This window comes from Choristoneura fumiferana, chromosome 5 (genome assembly GCF_025370935.1).
Source record: "Choristoneura fumiferana chromosome 5, NRCan_CFum_1, whole genome shotgun sequence".
NCBI lineage: Eukaryota > Metazoa > Arthropoda > Insecta > Lepidoptera > Tortricidae > Choristoneura > Choristoneura fumiferana.
The window spans coordinates 11,863,134-11,871,533 of NC_133476.1; positions in this window are offsets into that span (position 1 = coordinate 11,863,134).

Genomic DNA, 8,400 nt, shown 5'->3' on the forward strand with positions numbered 1-8,400 from the left:
TTGTCACTTCAAAGTTCAATATCCTAAAAAATGGCTGAACTGATTTTGATAAAACAATGTCTAAGAAATTTATTGAATCAAGCGTTACTTTGCGGAGGTCCATATCAATGAACTAAAAGAATTTCCTTGCTCACCCGCGATCTTACGATAGCTAAGCTTATGCAAAATATGCGTGTTCATGCAGTTCCTCCACCTCCACACTAAGAACCATCGCTAGAAAACCTGCTTTCAAATAAAAAAAACCGCACTCAAATCAGTTCACCCGTTTAAGATCTACTATGATCTACGGTGCCACAAACAGGTCAAACTTATAACACCCCTCTTTTTGCGTCGGGGTTAAAAATTCTCTCTCGATCTCTAAATCAAAAAATAGTCTCAGCAAACTTATAATATTTCTAAAAGATCTGGCCAACGTTACTCTACACTACACTATGAGTTTAGACAAGGAAGTTGCTGTTGCCAAATTTTAGCTTTATTCAATGCAGAGATGAAAAAGCTATACATACCTACCACGGATTTGAATTCTGTGCGGATGAAGTAGCGGGAAAAACCAAACTAGTGTATATTGTACATAAGAAGGATAAGTTTGGTATTTACGTATTTCTTACAACAGGTTATAAAATGCATATTTTCTCCGTAAATCTTTTGTTTGCGAACAAAGTCACAAAACTCACACCTTTATTGGATAGATTACACTTATTCTACCAAATAAAAAGATTCGACGAACATAATTGGTAAGATTTACGTAATCCTAGTAGGTAATATTTAGGGTTGCCAACTATACTGTTAATAAAAACAGTATAACTTATACTGTTTTTCACTATATTATACCTACTTTTTACTGTTGAACATAAAGGTATACAAAATACTGTTTACTGAAAACAGTAGCCAGTGCAGCAGTCACAATAGCGGTGTTTCAAACGAATCTGCCAATGTACATTTAATAAAAATGTAGTTCCTTATTTATTTTAATTTTGACTTAGACGAGGTCTATGAGGGCTTTAATTTTTTTTTCTCAGTAATCTGCTATCAGTCCGAACAAAGGACTATGATCAGATGTGCTGTTCCAGTTACTCGCGTTTCAGAGTGTGCCCTCCAGCGAGGCGCAATCACTCATACAAGACAGTACATAGAAACTAGAAGCGTGTCTTCAGTTCTTGGATGGTATGTCTTTAGAGCCGCTTTTGATAGTCAACTATTGTTAGCTGCCGGGCCAGGGCGTTCGGATGGTATTCAAGTCGCGTTTGATACGTCTTAGCTGTCGTGCTTATTTCCTCCTTTATTGTAGGGATGCTTAGATGCTGATGTATCTCTTTGTTTGTTGTGTACCATGGCACATTAGCAATTGATCTCAAAATCGTGTTCTTCAAACGCTGCAGGGTCATTATGCTGGATTCGCTGGCACTGCCCCAAAGCTCAATGCCATACATCCACACTGGCTTGAGAGTGGCCTTATAGGTTTTAAAAATGATACTAAATTGATGAGTTGTGCGAGAAGCACCCAAAAATTTGTCTTTAAAACACGTAAGAAGAAAATACTGTTCATCCGTGTGTTCAATCTGTTCATTCGTGTGTGTGTGCGTGCGTGCGTGCGTGCGTGCGTGCGTGCGTGTGTGTGTGTGTGTGTGTGTGTGTGTGTGTGTGTGTGCGAGTACTGCCTTTTCGCAACGTAATGTTTGGCAACCTGTTTCATTTCGCAACTTTTCATTTCGCAAACTCTAAAACTGTAAATATTTCAGGATTTATTTCAAGGCCATCGTGTAGAACCCTTTAGGTTAGCTTAGGTTAGTTTTATAAAAAATCTGAAATATTCACTGTTTCAGAAATATTAAACGGTTGGGAAATTAATAGTTGCGAAATGAAACAGGTTGCCAAACTTTATTCGCCGAAACATTAGTAAACCGTGTGTGTGTGTTTGTTGGTGTACCTACTTGTATCAAACGTTGAGTCAATACGTATTTTTTCGTCTTGGCGGGGGCGCAGATTTTTTTTTTCCTTTTTAAAGGATAGATAGATAGAATAGTTTATTTCTGCTAAGAGTTGCATTTGTAATTTACATTTGTTGTGCTAAACTACAGAGCAGTTTGTCGGCACTTTAGCTCTTGGTTTATAAAGTTACAAATCACAAGTAACGCTTAACATTAGTATTAAGACTTGCTATCGTTAGTGTTATGTTATGACTAAAGACTATAAAAAAAAACATTTTTGTTTTTATACTATGAGAAAAACCAGATATTTTAAATTACAAGAATGCCATATACCACGTTACGACTTCATCATCATCATCATCTCAGCCGTAGGACGTCCACTGTTAGACATAGGCCTCCCCCACAGACCCCCAGTTGCTTCGGTTGTCAGCGGCCTGCATCCACCGTGAACCCGCAGCTTTAACCAGGTCATCCGTCCATCTTGTTGGTGGACGTCCTACGCTGCGCTTACCACGCTACCATGACTTATCATTAAATAATTAATATATTAATTATCTATAAAGTTTTTTTTTCAATTTTAACTTAAATATATGTTTTTTTGCTTTTTTCCATATCCCTAATGAGTTCACTCGGGAGTTAAAGGTTTTTTGTCAGGGGGTTTTTCATTTTATTTCACATTAAATAAGAGAAGGGAAGTGAAGGGATAATAAGGGATTTAACATGAAATAAAAATTATTATTAAAGATATCAAGTCTAATTTGGATTTTTTAGCTTTATCTTTAGTGAGTGGTACAGTTTACAGAAAATTCTACCAATACTTAACGTAGGGCCAAAATTTTCATCTCTTGGCTTCAATATTGGCCGAGCTGCTGTCAACAATTCCAAGAAAGCTGAATGTATGTTTGCTGAGGATATGGCACCATAGACCACGTTCACCCAGCACGGCAGATTTTAAAGAAGTTCAAAGAATATAATCAGCCCCTGATGAACTTATGAGTATGACTTTGACTCTATTGAATGTTCAAGTACAGGACCCATTAAACTGCAATGCGCAGATGAGCAAGACGAGGAGATGTCATATCTCCGAAACTGTTTCCAAGCGTGTTAGAGGATATGATTAAGATGCTGTACCGAAAAAGTAGGGTATAAACATACACGCTGAGCACATCTCACACTTGTCATTTGAGAAGCTGCAAAAATGTTGGACAGCCTAGCATCAGCCTCGCGTATGATAGATCTCGGTATGAATATGGATAAGACCAAAATCGTGATGCCACTTCGATGCAAGGGCCGTCATCATTACCTAATTGAAACCTTCTTGAAGATACTCACACCTTTGGCAGATTTTTCAGTTAGGTTAAAACAATTTTGACAAGGATTTTAAGTTATCCACTTTAGGACCGTGCATAAATACGACAGCGCCAGCGGGGGCAAATATGGGCATCATTGGGCATATGTTGTTTTATTTATTGTTCACTTTTATTAATAATATTAATTAATACTCTGTTGTATTAAAATAAAATCGGGTACCGTAGTCAACTAGGATTTTGTTCTCGACTAACCCAATAATGTGGGGTATCGTTGGATAGGTCTTAACCATTCGGGGGTTGCCAGGAAATTTTTTCGATTCAATGATCTGTGTGCGAAATATTCATCTTTAATGTGTCAATTTTTTTTTAAATCAAGCATTCACTACCTTTTCGCAAATAGTAAATAGTGTAGCTGTGTACATAATCGTTCACCTCTAAGTACCTAAAGTCATACTCGTATAGTATCACAGTCAGTTGCAGTTCTTTAATAAGGTCAAAATGACGTAATTTTTTAAAACAAGTGAGTAGGTATTGCGTTTTTACTGAACCAAAAAAAGATAACCTCCGTTTTTAGACTGCAAAAAAACATAGATTGTGATGTGAGATATGTTCAATCCCGAGCTCAGACCACATTGTTTCATGTGTTCTATCATTTCTATACAAATTTTACTTAGCCTCCATAATTACCGAGTTTGTTTCCATGCATATTACGGATGTTTTCATACATATTAATCGTCATTTAAAAAAAAAGATTGCTACCTACATTTCTGATTCCTTTGGGCACTTGTCAGGCTGGGCTCGCTCTAGGTACAGTTAGATGCCGGGCGCCACTCCGGAGTGGCCTATTCAGCGGTTGCCTAGCACTGCCTCGGATCGCGTTTATTTTATTTTATTTACGCATTTGACGCGTTATTTTATTTCTTATTTATTAACCAGTTTAAGAATCCTACCAATAAACCAACAAGATTTTGCATTACGCGGTTATAACGCACGCTAAAATGACGTACTAGGTAGGTAAGTATATTCAATTCGTTAAAATTGCGAGATTAATTATTTCATAGATAAAGAATATGAATATTCTGCTTTCTATAATAGTGAAAACAAGAAATAAATACGCAACACGTTATTATTTTAAAAGGGAACAATATTTTCTGTCACTTAAATTAAGATTTGTCACTAAACTGCGATACCCTAATTATTATATCTATCCCTAAGAAATATATTGTTCATCAAATTAATCAAATCTAAGTATGAGTCATTAGATTAATATAAACCTGTATCCTAAATTATAGTTTGATCATCAAAATTCGATCACCAAAATAATAGATCTGTCACCTTATAAATAGATCAGTTCCTCAATTCGATGCTTCTACCTATTCTACTAAGGCAGGTCTGGTTAGGTACGACGACGAGCGAAGCGAGGAGGAGTTTTAGGTGGAACTGCGACCCTCAGTCTGCCAGAACCGAACATTTTTTGCTAATACTTGTATGGTGAAAATAAATGTTTGTAGTAGATCCTTGAGTCTTGGATGTTTGTATGTATTTATGTAAGATCCAATTAGCTCAGTCAGATAAAGGGCGCCAGTAGTTATTATATTGTAATCTCTGTTTATAATATTACAAGAAGTTTACATGTTTATGTAAGTATATAATAATATGTATGTATATCCGTTGTTTAGCACCCACAGAACTAGCTTTGCTTAATAGTTTGGGGCTGGGTCAATTTGTGTAATTTGTGAGAACATATTATTATTATTATCATTTCATTAACTGTAATACATAATATGTCATATCGTCAAATTACAGTTCAATTATTTGATGATCAATATTATTTTCCAGTGACTATAATTAATTTTTAGGAATCCATTTCTTTATTGTTTGGTGATTCAGATTTAGTGACACATCTATTATTTTGGAACCCAATATAATTATTTGATGATCAATATTATTTCCGAGTAATTTCTAAATAATATTTAGGTAACCGTTTTAATATTATTTTGTGATTCAGTTTAAGTGACAGATCTACTATTTTAAGAAAAAATATTATTTATTAGGTCGCCGAAAACGCATATATTAGGTGATCAATAAAATCATACCTTTTTAAAAAGCGAGCCAATGCAATTCCATCGTTATTATGCAGCCATAACGTTCCGTTTGGCTTGCGCTGGAGTCGACGACCTCGGACCGGCCATAATTCATTGTGTAATAAGTTTTTAGTAAAATTTTAATACAAGCTTTTTTTGCTACTGTAAGTACTTGCGTTGTCACCCAAACTATATTTGCATACCAAATTTCAAGTCGATGCCATTAACCGTTGACGAGTTCCGTCCTGCGGAGAAGACCCTGGCCGGATTACCAGATTATTGTATTTTCACGCAATTTACATGAGTATGCCAAATTTCAAGACAATCCGACTACTGGAAGTTGGTCGAATTTAACTAGCAATATTTGATTACGTACAGACAGACAACGGGACAGGTGATACTAAATAAAAGCTTGTAAAAAGGCAGTTTTCGTTCAGATCAAAGGAGTAGGTATTCTGAACTGTGCACTTGTTCATTAAGAACAGTCTTATTTTCATTTTATACCACGTTTAGTAGATAGAGACAATTTTTTTTATTTTAGTCAGTTCAGTCCCCAGGTGTGACAAGTGTTTTTTCAAAAATCTTTGAATGCAGTTTTGTTTCTTTTTACAAGCTATTATTTAGTTTCACCTGTCCCGTTGTCTGTCTGTCTGTCTGGTCAAATCTTGCAAGTTAAATCCGAGCAACTTCCAGTAGTCCGATTGACTTGAAATTTGGCATACTTATGTAAATTGCGTGACAATACAATAATCGGGCAGTAAAATCCTAGTAAGTCCGGCCAGGATCGTCTCCGCAGGACGGAACTCTTCAACGGTAATGGCATCAACTCGAAATTTGGTAGGTATGCAAATGTAGTTTGGGTGACAATGTAAGTAAAAACCATAAACCCAGAGTTAGTAACTATGTGTAATTAAAACCTAGTAGAGCAAAATTTTTAACCGACTTCAAAAAAAGGAGAAGGGTTATCAATTCGGTTTTTTTTTATGTTTGGTACCTCAGAACTCCGTCATTTATGAACCGAATTGTTTTTTTTTTTCGTTCGTCTAGGAATGCTTTCAATTAGGTCCCAGAAGCACCAAATCAGGATCTGATGATTGGATCCTAAGGAAATCGAGGGAACTCTTCAAATATTTTAGGGACACCTATGGTAATTTTGATTTGATTTTGTAGTAACTCGTGCATTTGCTCTTGAAAATCATCATTTGTTAAAGTGGAACTGATGATGAAGACCACATTTGACCAACGGAGCGACTAACTCAATAAACAAGTACTTCACGTGTTGAATTACAATTACTTTAACACAGTTGCTAAGCAATTAATGCTCATCGTAATGCATATGGCGAAATGGAACGGGTGGTGAAGCACCAGGACTCCTCAATAATGAACGTCTCTGCATCGAGAAAAACAATCTTTCGCAAAAGGTGACCAGCAGTTGACATTAAACTATTGTATCTTAGATTATTTTAGACTAAAAAGCGTGGGAAACAAAATTATAACAAAAAATTTAACCGACTACAAAAAACCATGAAAATAATTTTCTACCAGTCTGAAGTCGGTGCCTCAGCACGAGCCAGCAGGGGTGATGAAGCTCATATAATGGTATAGTATTTAGGTAAGGTAAACGACTATAGGTCCACTCATGCTGGCTCGTGCTGAGGCACCGACTTCAGACTGGTAGAATTTTTTTCATTGTGTTTTGTAGTCGGTTCAATTTTTTATTACATTTTTTTATAACAACGATGGAATTAGTTATGTTTATAAACAACTAGCTTTCGCCTGGTAGGTACTTTTCTTGAGTACAAAATAAAATATGTGCTGAATCTCCTTCCTCTCTCAAGCAAGCTCTTAACTTATGGATTTGAGTTTACAGGGTAGGGTAGGGTAGAATACAACCGAATTGATAACCTCCTCCTTTTTTTTGAAGTCGGTTAAAAAGTTTTTTACTTTTCATTTATTTTACTGTTTTTCTCATCAAAGGGTTTCGAACAAAAATTTGGCATTAACGAACAGTGTCCCGCCCGATCAAAATGTGTTACAATCTGTCTTGGGTAAAAGTAATTTGCCTATATTCCTTTTGACTCTAGGTATCCAAGGCTAGAATGATTTAATAGATACTTTGAAAATCCGCAAATAACTTTACATAAGCAATCTACCGTCATGGAATGTCGTTAAGGTGTTGCCTCAGCTGTTTGGGAAGTGTAGCGCATGGAACTAATAAAAATGGACTTGTAAATTAGGAGTGTTAATGAAAAGGTAACGAATGGCGACAAACATCCACATATTAACAAAGGGGGCGTGGATTTTTAGGAGGTTATAAATTATTGGCATCATTGCGCGAATCTCCAGTTTAACCGAATTATCGACTTAGTAACACATCGTGAACCCGATGTCTCGTATTCCGGTGCTGCTTGAACCTTCCAGGAAGAAATATGACCCGATCTGGTAAATGCCTAATGCAAATAACTATAGTCTGAGAACTTATTAATATTAGCTGTTTAGTTAATTCTCTTCGTCATTCGGTTTTATTTGTCGCAGCTATGTACTTGCCAGTAAGTTGAGCACTTTGTGGTTTCTAAAAGGATAATTTATTCAGAAAGTTATTACTTGTGCAAAAATCAGTTCCTTGAATTTTAAGCCTGACTTTGTAACGTTCTACCAAGAATTCGACGAGTTTTAGTAACTATCTACTGCCAAAAAGCCAACTGCCAATATTTGTAGTTATATCAACATAAGTGGAAACACGTTGATATAAATTAACTCTATGGCTCCTACTCCACGTTCATACAAATAGCTGCATTTCATGGCTGTAAGTTGGCGACAATTTATCTCACGACTAAGACTATGCTTTTAATGAGATTAATATCTTAATGCAAATAATATGTATATTAACCTGTATTATTAAGATTTAAAGAGCAAACCAAAATGAATATAAGTACATAAAATTATTAAATTATGTTATCTCGCAATGTATCTGAAGCGAACGCAGGCGCAGGCGTGACGTAACTGTCGTTGCCAGCACAACGGCGCCGAGCGCAGGCGCGGCCCCCTACCCTCCCCCCTTCCTGTGGTCTCCCCACT